The sequence below is a fragment of the Grampus griseus genome (genome assembly GCF_964374135.1).
Source record: "Grampus griseus genome assembly, chromosome: X".
Classification (NCBI taxonomy): Eukaryota; Metazoa; Chordata; class Mammalia; order Artiodactyla; family Delphinidae; genus Grampus; species Grampus griseus.
In genome coordinates, this window is record NC_138999.1 from 84,645,834 (window position 1) to 84,665,280 (window position 19,447).

Below are 19,447 nucleotides of genomic sequence, written 5' to 3' on the forward strand. Positions count from 1 at the left end.
GAATTCAGAATAATGATAGTAAAGATGATACAAAATCTTGGAAATACAATGCATAAAATACAAGAAACGTTTAACAAGGACCTAGAAGAACTAAACAACAAACAAACAATGATGAATAACACAATAAATGAAAGTAAAAATACTCTAGAAGGAATCAGTAGAAGAATAACTGAGGCAGAAGAATGGATAAGTGACCTGGAAGACAGAATGGTGGAAATAACTGTCACAGAGCAGGATAAAGGAAAAACGAATGAACAGAATTGAGGACAGTCTCAGAAACATCTGGGACAACATTAAATGCACCAACCTTAAAATTATAGGGGTCCCAGAAGAAGGAAAGAAAGGGAAAGGGTCTGAGAAAATATTTGAAGAGATTATAGATGAAAAATTCCCTAATATGGGAAAGGAAATAGTCAATCAAGTCCAAGAAGAGCTGAGGGTCCCATACAGGATAAACCCAAGAAGAAACATGCCGAGACACATATTAATCAAACTATCAAAAATTAAATACAAGGAAAAAATATTAAAAGCATCAAGGGAAAAGCAACAAATAACATACAAGGCAATCCCCATAAGGTTAACAGCTGCTCTTTCAGCAGAAACTCACAAGTCAGAAAGGAGTGGAAGGACATAACTAAAGTGATGAAAGGGAAAAAGCTACAACCAAGATTACTCTGTCCAGCAAGGATCACATTAAGATTTGATGGAGAAATTAAAACCTTTACAGACAAGCAAAAGTTAAGAGAATTCAGCACCACCAAACTTGCTTTACAACAAATGCTAAGGAACTTATTTAGGCAGGAAACACAAAAGAAGAAAAAAATGTATAAAAACAAACCCAAAACAATTAAGAAAATGGTAATAGGAACATACATATCGATAACTACCTTAAATGTAAATGGATTAAATGCTCCAACCGAAAAACATAGACTGACTGAATGGATACAAAAACAAGACCTGAATATATGATGTCTACAAGAGACCCACTTCAGACCTAAGGACACACAGAGACTGAAAGTGAGGGGATGGAAAAAGATATTCCATGCAAATGGAAATCAGAAGAAAGCTGGAGTAGCAATACTCATATCAGACAAAATTAGACTTTAAAATAAAGACCTTTATGACAGACAAAGAAGGACACTACATAACGATCAAGGGGTCAATCCAGGAAGAAGATATAACAATTGTAAATATTTATAAACCCAGTATAGAAGCACCGCAATACATAAGGCAAATGCTAACAGCCATAAAAGGGGAAATCGACAGTAACAAAATAATAGTAGGGGACTTTAACACCCCACTTACACCAATGGACAGATCATCAAAAGTGAAAATAAATAAGGAAACACAACCTTTAAATGACACATTATATCACATGGACTTAATTGATATTTATAGCACATTCCATCCAAAAACAACAGAATACACATTCTTCTCAATTGCACATGGAATATTCTCCAGGATAGATCATATCTTGGGTCACAAATCATTCCTTGGTAAATTTTAGAAAACTGAAATTGCATCAAGTATCTTTTCCGACGATAACACTATGAGACTAGATGTCAATTACAGGAAAAAATCTGTAAAAAATAAAAACACATGGAGGCTAAACAATACACTATTAAGTAACCAAGAGATCACTTAAGAAATCAAAGAGGAAATCAGAAAATACCTAGAAACAAATGACAATGAAAACACGATGATCCCAAACCTATGGGATGCAGCAAAAGCAGTTCTAGAAGGGAAGTTATAGCAATACAATCCTACCTCAAGAAAGAAGAAAAATCTCAAATAAACAACTTAACCTTACACCTAAAGCAATTAGAGAAAGAAGAACAACAACAAAAAAATCAAACCCACAGTTAGCAGAAGGAAAGAAATCATAAAGATCAAATCAGAAATAAATGAAAAATAAATGAAGGAAATTATAGCAAAGATCATTAAAATTAAAAGCTGGTTCTTTGAGAAAATAAACATAATTGATAAACCATTAGTCAGACTCATCAGGAAAAGAGGGAGAAGATTCAAATCAATAGATTTACAAATGATGAAGGAGAAATAACAACTGACACTGCAGAAATACAAAGGGTCATGAGAGACTCCTAAAGCAACTAAATGCTAATACAATGGACAACCAGGAAGAAACGGATGAATTCTTAGAAAAGTGCAACCTTCCAAGGCTGAACCAGGAAGAAATAGAAAATATGAACAGACTAATCACAAGCACTGAAATTGAAACTGTGATTAAAAATCTTCCATCAGACAAAAGCCCAGGACTAGATGGCTTTACAGTTGAATTCTGTGAAACATTTAGAAAGGAGCTAACACCTACCCTTCACAAACTCTTCCAAAATGTAGCAGAGTGATGAACACTTCCAAACTCATTTTATGAGGCCACCATCACGCTGATACCAAAACTAGACAAAAATGTCACAAGAAAAGAAAACTACAGGCCAATATCACTGATGAGTATAGAAGCAAAAATCCTCAGGAAAATACTAGGAAACACAATACAACAGCACATTAAAAGGATTGTACACCATGATCAAGTGGGGTTTATCCTAGGAATGCAAGGATTCTTCAATATTTGCAAATCAATCAATGTGATAAATCATATTAACAAATTGATGGAGAAAAACCATATGATCATCTCAATAGATGCAGAAAACTTTTGAAAAAAATTCAACACCCACTTATGATAAAACCCCTCCAGAATGTGAGCATAGAGGGAACCTACCTCAACATAATAAAGGCCATATATGACAAACCCGCAGCCAACATCATTCTCAATGGTGGGAAACTGAAAACATTTCCTCCAATATCAGGAACAAGACAAGGTTGCCCACTCTCACCACTATTATTCCACATAGTCTTGGAAGTTTTAGCCATGGCATTTGGAGAAGAAAAAAAAATGAAAATGAATCCAAACCAAAACAGAAGAAGTAAAACTGTCACTGTTTGCAGATGACATGATACTAAACATAGACAATCCTAAAGATGCCACCAGAAAACTACTAGAGGTGATCACAGAATTTGTATAGTAGCAGGATACAAAATTAATGCACAGAAGTCGCTTGCATTCCTATACACTAACAATGAGAAATCTGAAAGGTAAATTAAGGAAACACTCCCATTTACCACTGCAACAAAAATAATAAAATACCTAGAAATAAACCTACCTAAGGAGACAAAATTCCTGTTTGCAGAAAATTATAAGACACTGATTAAAGTAATCAAAGGCAATACAAACTGATGGAGAGATATGCCATGTTTTTGGATTGGAAGAATCAACATTGTGAAAATGACTATACTACCCAAAGCAACCTACAGATTCAATGATCCTTATCAAATTACCAATGGTGTTTTTCACAGAACTAGAAAAAAAATTACAGTTTGTATGGAAACACAAAAGTCCCCAAATAGCCAGAGCAATCTTGAGAACGAAAATTGGAGCTGGAGGAATCAGGCTCCCTGACTTCAGACTATTCTACAAAGCTACAGTAATGAAGGCAGTAGGGTACTGGCACAAAAACATAGATCAGTGGAACAGGGTAGAAAGCTCAGAGATAAACCCACACACATATGTTCACCTTTGATAAGGGAGGCAAGAATATACAGTGGAGAAAAGACAGCCTCTTTAATAAGTGGTGTTGGGAAAACTGGACAGCTACATGTAAAAGAAGGAAATTAGAACACTCCCTAATACCATAATACCATACAGAAAATTAAACTCAAAATGGATTAAAGACCTAAATATAAGGCCAGATTCTATAACAGTCTTAGAAGAAAACATAGGCAGAAGAAAACATAGGCAGAATACTCTATGACATACATCACAGCAAGGTGCTTTTTGATCCACCTCCTAGAGTAATGTAAATACAAACAAAAATAAACAAATTGGACCTAATTAAACTTAAAAGCTTTTGCACAGCAAAGGAAACCATAAACAAAACAAAAAGACAACCCTCAGAATGGGAGAAAATATTTGCAAACAAAGCAACTGACAAAGGAGTAATCTCCAACATATATAAACAGGTCATGCAGCTCAATGTAAAAGAAAACAATCAGGGCTTCCCTGGTGACGCAGTGGTTGAGAGTCCGCCTGCTGATGCAGGGGACACAGCTTCGTGTCCCGGTCCGGAAAGATCCCACATGCCGTGGAGCGGCTGGGCCCGTGAGCCATGGCCGCTGAGCCTGTGCGTCTGGAGCCTGTGCTCCACAGCAGGAGAGGCCACAACAGTGAGAGGCCTGCGTATCAAAAAAAAAAAATCAACCAAATCAAAAATCAGGTGGAAGACCTATATAGACTTTTCTCCAAGAAGATAGACAGATTGCCAACAAACAGATGAAAGGATGCTCAACATTACTAATCATTAGAGAAATGCAAATCAAAACTATAATGAGGTATCATCTAACACCAGTCAGAATGACCATCATCAAAATATCTACAAACAATATGATAGAGAAAGTGTGGATTAAATGGAACCCTCTTGCACTGTTGATGGAAATGTAAATTGATATAGCCACTATGGAGATTAGTATGGAGTTTCCTTAAAAAACGAAAAATAGAACTACCATATGACCCAGCAATCCCACTACTGGGTATACACCCTGAGAAAAACATAATTCAAACAGTGTCATGTACCACAATGTTCATTGCAGCACTATTTACAATAGCCAGGACATGGAAGGAACCTAAGTGTCCATCAACAGATTAACAGAAAAAGAAGATGTGGCACATATATACAATTGAATATTATTCAGCCATGTAAAGAAACGAAATTGAGTCATTTGTAGTGAGGTGGATCGACCTAGTCTGTCATATAGAGTGAATTAAGTTCGAAAAAGAAAAAATAAATACTGTATGGTAACACATATATATGGAATCTAAAAACAAGTGGTTCTGATGAACCTAGTGGTAGGATTGGAATAAGGATGAAGACATGCAGAAGGGACTTGAGGACACAGGGGAGGGGGAAAGGGAAGTTGAGACAAAGTGAGAGAGTAGCATTGACATATATACACTACCATAACTTTTACACTACCAAATGTAAAATAGATAGCTAGTGGGAAGCAGCTGCATAGCCCCGGAAAATCAGTTTGGTGTTTTGTGACCACTTAGAGGAGTGCGATAGGGAGGGTGGGAGTGAGGCTCAAGAGGGCGGGAATGTGGGGATATGTGTAGACATGTTGCTGATTCACTTTTTCATACAACAGAAACTAAGACAACACTGGAAAGCAATTATACTGCAATATAGATGTATACATAAATAAAAATAGGAAGAAAACTTTTACTCTTTGAAAAAAAAATATATTGTTAGATGAAACGTAAATTGAGGTTACCCAAGACAATTTTTCAATATGTATTAATATAAAAAATATGTAATTCTAGTAAATTATCATCCTACTTTGTAATGAATCTTTCATACAAATAAGCACTACCATAGTAGTAAGGAGATAAGTGGTTTTGAAATTTATTATTTTATATAGTGGTGGAGAAGTATCATAAGGGCAGAGTGAAATGTTGGTTTTGGAATCCAGTCAGCTATAAACTAGAATACTGGTCCTGCTGGATATGAGTACAGTGACCTTGTCAAATCTCTCTGAATTTTAATTACTTTAATGTTTAGACAAAAATACCAATACCTACCTTGCAAAATTAACAAAATTTGGTGAGGTAATGACTTTAGCATTCTCTGCTGGGTTGAATAGTATTCCTCCAAAATTCAAAATTCATGTCCACTTGGAACCTGTGAATGAATATAACCTTATATGGAAATAGTACCTTTACAGATGTAATCAATTTAAGATGAGGTCATATTGGATTATGGTGGGCTCTATAGCCAATATGACAATGCCCTATAAGAAGAGAGAAATTTGGACAAAGTCCCAGATACACAGGCTAGAAGGCCTTGAGAAGCCAGAGTTAGAGATTGGAGTGATGCATCTGCAAAGCAAGGAACACCAAGGGTTTTCAGTAACAACTAGAAGGTAGAAGAAGGAAGGAATCTTCTCTATAACCTTCGAAGGGACAATGGCCCTGCTGACACCTTGATTTCAGAATTCTGTCCTCTAGAATTCTGAGAAAATAAATTTCTCTTTTAAGCCACGAAGTTTGTAGTACTTTATTATGGCAGCCCTAGGAAACCCATGCATGCATTTAGTAAAGTACTTTGCAAAGTAAGAGCTCATTAGAGGGAAATTATTTTTATTGGCTGGTGACAAGCTTCTTTCTTATACACTATTTTACTTTATGGTTTATGCTCCCTGTGATGTAGTTTTATTATTTCCAGTTTTCAAAAAAGCAGCTTAGAATCAGAGGTTAAGTATTTTGCTACAGATCACAAAATTAAGAAGTAACTGCCATTTATTTCATATTTACTTGACTAAAAATACTCAATTTTTAAAGCATCACTTGACATTCTTGTTTTAAATTCCACCTCAAATGCTGACAGATAATTAGCCAAGCTTGTCTGTGCTAAGTTTTGAACTGCCAATTGGGAAATCCTAGAATTACCATGTGCTTTTAGGTCTCTGTGCAATACATAAGAAAAATATAGGGAATTCTGGATATTTACAGCAATTTTCATTGACCAGGACTAAAGAGCCTGATAGAAAAGTCTGGTAAATGGTAATAGTTCAAGCAATTGGACCTAAGATCAAATCTATCAGTACATGGTATGGCTAATCACACTTGTACAGATGTGTTTTATGTGAGCAAATCTTTCCATTAGAAGAAAATAAGTTAGGCTAAGAGGGCAAATTCATATCACTACTTTACAGAGTAAAGAAAAAGGATGATGCAATAGCTTTTAAAGTTGTTAGGCTATTGTTTCAATTCTCTAAGTTACTTCATCTTAAAAGGCCACAAAGGAAAAAATTTGAACCAAGGATTCAAAGTCCATAAAATATTTCCTGAAAACTAACCTAGATTTTTTCCAAGTTGTGAATCATGTTATATAACCAATAAACATACTGCTAATCTTCATGACTCATTTTGAAATAGCCATACATTTCCACTAGTGATAAAATACCATTAAATTCCAAGTTCTCAGGAGCATTTATTTCTAAAGTTGCATTGGAGGCCATATTAAGTAAAGGAAGAAGGCAAACTCTAGAAGGCAACGCCAGACTCCTTTGCTATGTATGACTTCACTCTACTTGACCGACCTAGAAAGGGAAGCAGCATTTTCTGTTCAGTCAAAGCCCAATTCAGAGTGTCCTTACCTCCATAACTTCTTCTCCAATGACTCTAGCCCATATTAATCCCCCTCTTCTCTTCTCAGACAACCAATAGAGCTTGTCCTTTGATTAATGCACTTTTTTCCCTAACATCATTGTGCACTTACTATGTGCCAGATGTTGTGAAAGACACATAGCTCACATTATCTCATTTATTGCTCGCAAAAAGCTGTGAGGCAGGGATTTGAGTAGATGCCCTGCCTAAGAATGAAAGTCAAAATCATGCTGATCTTTACCTTTTGTCATGCCTCTAGGGACGCTAAGCACTATTACTATTATCCAGAAACTCAGACAAATAAGCCTCATTTCATCAACAGCTTCTAAAGGGCAAAAAAGAATTACATTTTCAACAATCTTCACAGTAGTTTACACAGTTAGTTCTAGGCCACAAACAAGTTCTTCACAAATAAGTGTTGAATAGTAGATGCTAAGTTGGGAAAAGAAGCATGTTGTGTGGAAATAATATTCTACTGGAAGTCAAGAGACATATGTCACACAGATGTGATCTTGATGAAACAATCTCCCTGAGCTTCATTTTACTTTACATAGTTTGAACGGATCCGATTACAAGATCTCTGACATTCTCTCTCACTCTGACACTAAATGTCGACCAAAAGGTCCAAGGAACTATTACTTAGAAAGGAAAGGGTTACCACCCACAATCAAAGTAGGCTGGATAAATATTTTAAGAGCATTTTGAATTATTACTTCATAGGATACTGCATCTGCCATAGCTGAAGAGAAACCTCAGTACCAGACAGAAATAAAGCAACATCTTTTGGGTGAGAGCAATGCATAGATTTGACTTTTCTAAAGCTGGTGCTGAAATAGACTCCTAATAAGTCTTCCTGCCTCCGCTCCAATATTTTCTCCACAATATAATCAAAGTTGTCTTTCTACAATTACAAACAAATCATTTCACCTGATTAAAAGTCTTCAGTGGCTTCCATGTGCTCTTTGAAAAAGATCAAATCTTCAAAATGGTCTCTAACTTCAACTTTCACCACTGTCTGCTTCAAAATCTTTATTCTAGGCTTCCAGCCATACTCAACTTTTTTTCAGATACCTAAATGAGCCAAAAGTACACTCCTCTGTTGGCCTTTGAACAGACACACCAAATAAAAATGCTGAGGATATTTTACATGTGAAAAAGCAACTGAATGTTCATAGCAGCATTACTCTAAATAATCAAAAAGTGAAAACAATACAAATATCTATCAACTAATGGATGGATAAACAAAAGATAATTCAGTTGTCCTTTGGTATCCCCAGGGAATTGGTTCCTGGACTTGCCTTGGACACCAAAATCCCCGGATGCTGAAGTCCCATAGTAGGTCTTCCGTATCTGTGGGTACCAAATCAGTGGACTCAACCAACTGTGGATAATAAACATAGTACAGGATCTGTGGTTGGTTGACTCCATGTATGCCACTCCCATTGATATGAAGGGCCACCTGTATTGAAAAAAGTCTACCTGTAAGTGGACCCACACAGTTCAAACCCATAATTTTCAAAGTTCCACTGTATATCTATGCAATGGAATAGTACTTAGTCATAAAAAGGAATGAAGTACTGATACATGGCACAACATATATGAACCTTGCATGGCACAACATAGATGAACCTTGCAAACATTATGCTACAGGAAGAGAACCAGACACAAAAGGCCACGTATTGCATGACTGCATTTATATGAAATGTCCAGAATAGGCAAATCCATAGAAACAGAAAATAGATTAGTAGTTGCCAAGGTCTAGAGGAAGGGAGAGTGAAGAATGATTGCTAATGAGTATATTGTTTCTTTTTGGGGAGGTGAAAATGTTCTAAAATTAGATTAGATTTTAGTTATAGTTGCACAACTTAATACTAAAAAGTGTTTATATTGTACACTTGAAGTAGATAAATTATATTATGTTTGAATTATATTTCAAGAAAAGTGTTAAAAATGCAATTAAGGATGCTGTGAAAGTCATTATAGAAGTGGCAGAGAGGTAGAGTAGTCCAGTGCAAATAAATAATTGAACTTAGATTGGAGTGTTGGCACCTCAGCTTGGTGGTTGTGTGAGCTTGGGTAAACCAGTTCTCAGCCTTTACCTGCAAAACAGGGGATAATACAACCTGTACTAGTGTGAGGATTAAATGGGATAGAGTAGGTAAAAATGCTTTGTAAATGGCAAAATGCTCTTCAAATGTAAGATCTAGTAAGATAATACATTATATAACTATTATTGCAATATATGATACATATGTGAAGTCCAGTATTTAACACCTGTTTTTTTTGTTTTGTTTTTTTTTTTGCGGTATGCGGGCCTCTCACTGTTGTGGCCTCTCCCGTTGCGGAGCACAGGCTCTGGACGCACAGGCCCAACGGCCATGGCTCACGGACCCAGCTGCTCTGCGGCATGTGGGAACTTCCCGGACCAGGGCACGAACCCGTTTCCCCTGCATCGGCAGGCGGACTCTCAACCAATGCATCACCAGGGAAGCCCAACACCTGTATTTTTATTCTTAGTCCCACAAGCCCCCTTGATAACAATCAGAAGAATTAACTTCAGATGAAGAAAAATGCTCTTAATTATCCCCTTTTAATTTTAGATAATATAAAATTATTCTATTATATTTGGTTGATATTTAGACAAATGAATTTTGTTCATGAGTCTCTGAACACCACATTTTCATCTTATGCTAATACTCTAAGAAGGCAATTTTGTTCAGAAAATCCAAAGATGATAACTCTATGGAAAAGATTTGAAAGCCAGGCTCTATAATATGACATTAAGAAGGCAGGGAAGAGAAGAGGAAGGATGTGTATTTCTTTATAAATCTTTGCTAAGAGTCTTGGGGTGGGGAGAGAGAAGCAAACATCTGCAGTGGTAAACTTTTTTTCTCCTTAAACCTAAAGGACAGCCGAAAAGCAATCTGTTGTTTGTATAGAAAGAAATGCTAGTAAAAGAGGAAGAAAATACGCTTGGGGGAACATCTGCTCTGAGAAATCACTTGAAAAGTAAGCATGGGGAAACATTTGCACAACATACAGCATATACTGTGCTGCAGAAATGGAGAGAGAATAATGCAGGGAAGATCTGCATGCACAAATATATGTGGCATAGGGAAACAAGTAAAAAATATATATTAACTATTTTCATCTTCAAAATTAATTAGCAAATATATTTTAATACTAGGCTGTAAAGGTCATTATCACTAGAACACAGTGACCTCAAATGACATCTATCACTCTAGCATAAGTTAACCTCCCTGCCCAAACTTATGAGGTGCTCATTGTAAGTAGAGTAAAATTGAAATGGAGGATGTTTTCCCTGCTTTTGAGGAGCTCTTGGCTAATTTATAAAGATAGAGTCAATGTCTAGAAAGGACATATTGACATATACAACACCATAGAAGTAAATGTAAATATGACGCCAAGAACACAGAAGAGTAATGAAAATTTACAAAAATGGAATAACCTGGATGGAGTGGGGTTACTCAAGAAAGGTCAGAGGTCATTAGCCACATTAGCTGCCCTTGAGCCAAATCCAACCAAAAGTTTTCTTTGGTTTGTGTGCATTCACGTGCACACACACACACACACAAACACAAATTATATTACATGTTTAAAAATTGAGAAGATTACCATAAGAATTTAGATACCTGGTTTCTTCTGAAAAAGTAGATAATCAAAAAAACTGGGTCTACTTTCCTGCGTGGCAATAGTCAGCTTGACCTAAGTCACAGCTGCGTACTTTAGAGGCAGCATGTGTTCTGTCCACCACATTCCCCTCCACTCCAAATTACATCTCTAGTGCATTGGTTAAGAAGATTGCTGTAAAGGCAAATCAGAGCAGAAGCTCTCAAATACTAGGTATGTAAGGAACATTTGTATGTTGTGTTTGTATGTTTTATGTATGTATGGAACCATTGAGTATGTATGTATGTGCACACATGTATGAAACACCTGGCCTCAGTGTATGTTACATAAGAAACATTTAAGGTGTTAATTACAAATACCATTTCCTGGAATATACCACAGAACTACAGTCTCTGAGGCCAGGTGACTGGAATATGCATTTTGTTAAAAACTAGCACCATAAATATTTCTTAGATACACATAAATTTACAAACCACTGTTCTTGGCCATTTCCACTCAAATTCACTTTACTTACTGGTGGAAGATTAACCTTAATCTACATGTTGCTTTCTGCTAAAAAATCTTTAATGATTTCCTCTTATCTACTGAATAAAGTTCAAACTAGTCAGTCTGGCATACAAAGCTTGCTATGATATATTCCAAGGCACTTTTTCATTATTTTCTGACTACATAAATCTTTCATTCTTTTCAGGTTGAGCTACCTCTTCCTCATAAATGCCTCATACCTCTAACCACTAGGCCTTGGCAGAGGCTTAACCTTATATGTGAAAATGTATTTTTTCTATCTGCCTATTAACTGATAGCTAGGTAGATACCTAACTTAACTTGGGGCAATCATAATTTTTCCCCAGTGTTTCTCCCTAAGAGGTTGTAAAACTCAAGAGCCCATGATATTTATGTGTTCATATATGTGGGGCAGAAAAGCAGAGAAAGACCTGGAATGGACCTTAGGTATATACATTTTTGACAAGCAATTTGGTGGGTGATTCTGAAGTAAAGGAAATACTTTCAGAACCACTGGTATAGGAAATAAACATTGATTTGGAATCAGAAGACCCGTTACTAAACTTGAGCTCACCATTAACTTACTGGGTGACAGCATAAATCGGCAAAGATTTCTGAACTTCAGATTTGTCCATCTGTAAGATGTAGGAGTGGTACAATGAAAATGATTATCAAAATATTGAACGATTGGGAATGCATACTTCTCTTCTTGTTGAACGTTGCTTTGCTATTTCTCCAACAGACTGTTTCTAACCTTTACAGTGTGATGCTCTGAATTTGTCCCAAACATAGTTCCATGATTGGTGACCACAAAAAAAACCTACTCTGTAGAATAGGACTTGAGCCAGGTGACATAAAGGTTTTCTTTCCCTCGACTTCAGAGAAGGAGTTGTGAGAAAAACAAAAAGAAAAGAAAACAACAACAACAAAAAAAAACAGAGATGCTAAGTGTGTGCTGAAAGTGAACTGTCCACAGAAGCTGAAGCTGAAATCATACAGAGATGGACAAAGGGAATTTATTACAGGGTTACAGAGAAGCATCTGTTATGGGGTCTGACTTAAATCTTTGGCTGTAGCAATTTTATTATAAACTTTATGTCTAAAAGCAATAACAGTGCAATAAATGAAATCTTATGTGTGTGTCTGATATTTTTATCGGTAGCTAATATACCATTCCTACAATATTTCCTAACATCTAACATGACCCTTGAAAGATTGTCCTTGGATAAAAATTTTCTAATTCTAGAAAGGAACTTCTTGACTCACTTGTTCTTCATGGTAATATGACTAAAAAGTCCTGTACACAAGATTGTGCTTAATTTGGAAAAGTATCTTATTCAAACATATGGTAAATACTAGGGATGATATGGAACATTTGTTAAACTACCAAAAGATCCAAGAACACTTCCTTGGTTCCAAGAAGTTTATATTTACACATATTAATAAATATATATACATATATATAAATAAATATATACACATATATATGTACATATAAATATATATATATATATTGCCTCATCTTCAAAATTCCAAATGATTAGATAATTCAATTCAATGAGGAAAAAAAGCCGTTATACTTACTTTGGATACATTATAAAACAAATCATCAATTTGCCTGTGGCAGCTGTAGACAGCCACAGTTTTTCAATTATAAATAAATAAAACATCTCAGCTTTATATACCATTACATGGTGGTCTGAAGAAGATTCTGAACAAGTTGCATATTAAGTATTGGGTGGAAAAGAACAATTGCCTTGTTTCTCAAAAGGAGTATTAAGCTTCCAGTAAAATTCAAGGATTTTCAAAAGATTTATCTCCCTCTTTCACATTGATAGGAAATGTATAAAATATGTTATGTCATATGTTGGAATAAATTTGTTAGATACTCAAGTAGATAATGAAGTATTTGAAATTTTGGAGAAGGTGAAGAATCATGAAAATAACCATCTGCTTGGGTATTACCTACCACTCCTATTACCTTCTTTCTCTTTTGTTGACTTCATAACCATTTTGAAAATACACAAAAAGATAGAAAACATAGTCATTAAGTGTGAGAACCTGCACAACCTGAACTGGTCATATACAGATTACATAAATAGAGACATTTTTCTAACGTAGATTTAAATTGACAAGTGATTAATTGAAGGAAGGGAGCTGCCAAAAGTAAGTTTCCTTTAAATGCCAAAACCAGTTGTCTTGTTATTTGAAAAGTGCCAAAAATATTGACTGACCTGAAACATTGACTAAAAGCTGATTGCTTCGACCAAATACTTCTGAGAGTTTCTCCAATGTGGCTCTGCTAACTTTGGAAAAAAATTTGACATACCTAAAAGGTTGTAAATTCTTTAAATAAACATGCCATTATTTTTCAGAATTATTACTTTCAACGTTTTTGTTTTGATTCAGGCAATCAGATCCCTTAATTTGAGCTTTTGAACATGAATCTTATTATGTGAACACTTATAAAAGTGTAAAATTGAATCGCTATATCTTGAAAATAAATATTTTAGATCTATTAATTAAACTTATTGTTAGAATATTTATAATTCTTTTATCACAGTAATCTAAACACGACAAAATGTTTCTTTTCGGGGGGGGTTCTGGACACATTACACTTTTCAATGTAGATTAGGATTTATTTATACCAAAATAGACTTTATAATTCAACTTCTACTTGCTGAGGTAATTATATACTATGATATTAATGAATGTTAGTTAGAATTAAGCCCAGAATCTTCTGACATATTGAATTTATTCAAATTTTTACAATATAGCCTGTCTCACAGGCTATAGTTTTCATACAAATGATTTGATTCTTTTTATGAAGTATGGGATAAATCACACTAATTGTATATACATACAAAATACATTTCTTCATGAGAATATAAAGACTAAACTAGTATTTAGATTATTTAAAATTCTATTATAAAATTTTATATAGAGACAATCTTACAGAAGAGCATACATTGTTTTCATAATTGATGCATACTCTATCATTATTTTTTGGTTGTTAACAACTTAATTTATATATAATTCAGAAACCATATAATTCACCCATTTAAAGAGGCTGGGGGGTGGAGGAAAAGAGGAAAAAATGTAAAGTGTATAATTCAATGGGTTATAGAGTATTTTGAACTGTAAAACTATAACCACAGTCATAGAACATTTTCATCATCCTCCCCCCAAAACCCCTCTACAAATTTAGCCTTTAACACTTAATCCTCCCCCTCCCTTCTGTCCTAAGAAACCACTAATCTATATTTTGTCTCTATCACTATGCCTTTATGGATATTTTATATAAATGGAGTCATATGCATTGTGGTCTTCTGTGACCAGCTTCTTTCATATAGCATAATGTTTCCAAAGTTCATCCATGTTGTGGCATGTATCAGGGAATCATTTTTTTTTTCAGCCAAATAATATTCCATTGTAAGGATATACCACATTTTATTTATCCATTCATCAACTGATGGACATTTGGGCTATTTACATTTTTGGGCTGTTATGAATGATACTGTTATGAATATCCATGTATAAGCATTTGTGTGGATATATAATTTCAATTCTCCTGTTATATCATTAGGAGTGGAATTGCTGGGTCATATGGAAACTTTATGTTTAACTTTTGAGGAACTGCCAGACTGTTTCTCATAGTAGCTGCCGATTTTACATTCCCAGCCAGCAGTGTATGATGGTTCAAATTTTTCCACATCTATGTCAATATTTATATTACATTTTTTTTTTTTGTGGTACGCAGGCCTCCCACCGCTGCGGCCTCTCCCGTTGTGGAGCACAGGCTCCGGATGCGCAGGCCCAGCGGCCATGGCTCACGGGCCCAGCCACTCCTTGGCATGAGGGATATCTTCCTGGACTGGGGCACAAACCCGCATCCCCTGCATCGGCAGGAGAACTCCCAACCACTGTGCCACCAGGGAAGCCCTATTTTACATTTTTTGATTAAAGACATCCTAAACATCTTAGTGGGTGTGAAGTGAGTATCTCATGCTTTTGCTTTGCATTTCCTTACTAATGATATTAAACATCTCATCATGTGTCTGTTGGCCATTTTCATAAATTCTTTGGAGAAATGTCTTTTCAGGTTTTTGCCCATTTTATAATTATTTTTCTTTATATTGTTGAGTTGTGAGAGTTATTTTCATATTCTGGATATAAATTTCTTATTATATATGACTTGCAAATATTTTCTCCAATTATGTGGTCTGTCTTTTTACTTTCTTGATGGTATCTTTTGAAGCACAGAAGTTTTTAAATTTGATGAAGCCCAGTTTATCTATTTTTTCTTTTGTTGCTTATGCTTTATGTGTCATATTTAAGAAACCATTGCCTAATCCAAGGTCATGAAGAAACCATTGCCTAATCAAAGGTCATGTATTTTTTAAGAGTTTTATATAATATATTGTATCAATTCTGGATACTGGCATCCCTGAACCATTACTGGGCTTTCTGTTGTTGTTTGCTTGACTGGACTCTTTTAGTAAAGTCTATTTCCCTTGCAGTGTAAAGTCTTTTATGTTGCATCTCAGAGTGTGTAGCCTTTGGGTATGTGCACAGCCACTCTGGAATGATAGTATTTTTAACAGTCATTTAGCCAAGTATCATTAGCATAGCATTTTAGCAGTCTTTTCTTTGAGTCTCCCTTTCCTGGACACATCCAGTAGTTAGATAGATTCCACTAATTGCTGGCACATTGCTCTGTTGGTTTGATCATGCTCTGGATCCTAATTTTTCCACAGTTTGATCCACTTAAATTGGGGCCCCTTCACAGGGATAGTTTTTGAGGCAGGTATTTGAGGTTTTTTCTTATATCAGGAGGTGTCTTAGCTATCACTTTTCATAGTTTTCTCTGGTAAAACAGCTGGCCTGTGATTTTGCTTGTTGTCTCATGGAGCTACCAGTCTTTTTTTATTTGCTTATCACCAAAGTCTTCATTGTTTTCAAGAGGGCCCTTAGGCTTGAACTTCCCCACACTTCATTTCAAATGAAGTCAGTTCATCTGTGGAATGTTTCAGAACTCTCTGTTCTTATAAACTCTCTCTACCCCTGGGAGAAAGATCTCTGGACCACTACTGGGGATGCTAGACACAGTGGTAGCCTCTGGCCTTCTCCGCTTGCTTCTCACAGTATTTAACTTCTGCCCTATGAGTGAGCTGGTTAGGATTCCAGGATCAGGATACCAGGATTCTCTGTCTCCAGCCATTGGAGTGGAGCCTCTACCATATGAATGGAGACTTATTGGAGGAAGAAATCTCCAACCTCTCCACCACACTCACCTAGAATTTAATTTTTGCAATGAGTAGCTTGGGGAGGGGGAAATGAGAAATGCTAGCAGCCTGCTCTTCCCAGATGATACTATGCCCTTGACTGAAAGCTGGGGGGAGAAGGTGTCCTGTGTTCTTGGCTACATCCACAAGGAATGGAGTTGGAGTTTCTAGGCAGGAGTGAGGGATGGAACGGGTAATGGTTTAAATGTTAAAGACGTTTGCTGTTTTTACCAAGTTTTAGTATATTTTTTTGATTTTTTTTTCATTTGCTATATGCCCTGAGGTCAATTTATAGAGACTTAAAAGAAAACATATATATATTGATATACATATAGAATAGATATAGGTATATAGATATATATATAGAGAGAGAGAGGTATAAATTATATATAGATATGTATTTATCTATATGTATAGTTATCTATCTATCTATCTAATCTGTACCTCTATCTATATCTATCTAGCTTGTTTCACAGTGAAACAACTATGCTTGTTTCACTGGGTAGCAGGTTATGGAACTCTTCATGCTGCCATTCCAAAAGTGGAATTATTTATCTTTAAAGAAACAAACTTTTCTTCTTTTTCTTTTTTAGTTAAACAATGATTTTATGCTTGATTACAACAGACACATTTATGCAACCAGGGAAGAGGTTGTGGATGACTCATATTTCCAACTGGGGGTAAGACTCCTTTGGTCTTGTAATATCAAGCCAACTGGTGAATATGGCTGTCAATCAGAATCAGACAGAATTTAGCATCTTTATTCTTTCTGTTCCTCTCAAGATGCTTTCAAACAGCAACAGCTCTCTTAATTAAATGATAGAGATCCTCAGGAAGATCAGGAGCAAGTCCTTGGGACTTAAGAATTCTCAAGATTTTATTGCCTGTCACAAAACGTACTTGTGCAACACCATGTGAGTCTCTCAGGATCACACTGTTCTGTAGGGGAGTCAGGCCCTTCTTGACCAGTTTGTAGATCTACTCCTTCACATTGTCAGATGTCAGCTTCAGCCAGGTGGGAACGCTGTGGCAGTAGGGCAGAGCCTTGTGGGACAGGCCCTTCCCTGAAACGTGCATGTGACCCATGGTGGTGGCGGTCTCTAAAGAAACATACTTTTTAAGGTTCAACATGAAAATCATTGTTCATTAGTATTGAATGTCTGCTTCATCAGACCAATGATTATTTATCTTGTTTTGCCTATAGTTGAATCACCTTTAAAATTTATATTTCTTAGATGATGCTATTATTTTTGAAGGATAAAAAAAATCAAGGTTTATGCTTCTTTATGTAACACAAACACACACATATGTTTACACCTACACATTTTAGTGGCCTTAATAGATATTGATTAATTATTTATTCTGTGTCTATTAATTCCCTGAAATAGTATCAGACATCATGTTTCTTTTGATGAGTTGCTCTGCCACACTCCAACAAACATAATACTTGCCCCCATGACTACAGGAATCTATAAGTTGAACTAGTCACTGAAGCTGGGTCAAATAGAGCCCTATCTTTGGGTAATTTCTTTTTCTGTAACTGAGAGTTCCTTTTTTCTCTAGACCATAAGCTGATACGATATGATATGATATAAAATTGAAGTTGCCTCTGGGCACATCGCCATCCATATAAAGGAAGCTTCCATATGGTACGAGAAAATGAAGTCAACACAGAAAAGTGGTCACTAAGTGAAGAGAAAGAGAAGAAAAGAGGAGAGACAGAGAGAGAAAGAGATAATTAATAATATTGTTTGAGACTCTGAATATTGTTTCTGAGGCCAGATCTAAGCCTGATATTCCTATAACTTGTTTGAGTTGGCTTTCTCTCACTTGCAATTGAAAGAGCCTTTATTGATACATCATATATATATATATATATATACATTATAACTGTAAAGACATAAAAGGTCATATATATCTATATTTGTGTATGCACATACACATCAGTAAAATGTGTATAATAGGAATTATAACAAATCATGGACATTAAGGACATGACAGAACAAAATTGACAAATTTCTTGAATCTAAATTTTCATATTGGGTTACACAAGTAATTTCACTGTGTAGAGAAAATCTTTCAAAAATTTTTTTTCATGTAGTAGATTCACATAGTCAGTCAGTAGAATTTGCTGAGATTCCCCTTGTATCAGCATTACATTATACTTAAAATAAAAGAGGATCCTATCACAATGGTTTAAAAATATTGTAATTTGTCTCTTACACTAAGATGCCCAGCTTTATGCAGTTTGAGAGTGCCATCAGTGACCTACTTTTTTTTTTAATCATCTTTAACTTCTGCCTTTTCTAATGTGTTGGCTTTTGTCCTTATGTTTATTGTCTTATGGTTAAAAAATAACTGCTGAGTCTCTAGGCTTCACATCAATGTTCCAGTCAAGATGAAGAAGTGCAAAATGGCAAAAAAACAAAACAAAACAAAAACAAAAACTCAAAGGTGAAGAAGCGATGAAAGATGTAGAATGAGCATTTAGATATAAAAATTTAAGACCTGATATCAAGGTCTTGGATTTAGGAGTCACTGGTGTATGGATAGTAATAAATCTATGGGACTGGATAAGGTGATCCATGCAGGGAATGGAGAGTGAAAAGATAAGGCAGGTGACAAAAAAGAATTTCAGATAATTTTACCAGTTAAAGCTTAGGGTCCAGATGGACAATAGACATATGAAAAGATGCTCAAAATTATTATTTATTAAGAAAATGGCATTTAAAACACAAAGAGATCACAAACATGCACACACACACACACA

The 19,447-nt window shown here is 35.5% G+C and overlaps 1 pseudogene across 1 annotated transcript; it reads right to left on the minus strand.

The window, feature by feature from the left end:
- Positions 1–17,308: 17,308 nt before the first annotated feature.
- Positions 17,309–17,763, minus strand: LOC309839725 (small ribosomal subunit protein uS15-like; annotated as a pseudogene). Its single transcript has one exon. The product of its transcript is annotated as a small ribosomal subunit protein uS15-like (transcript).
- Between the last annotated feature and the right edge of the window lie 1,684 nt (positions 17,764–19,447).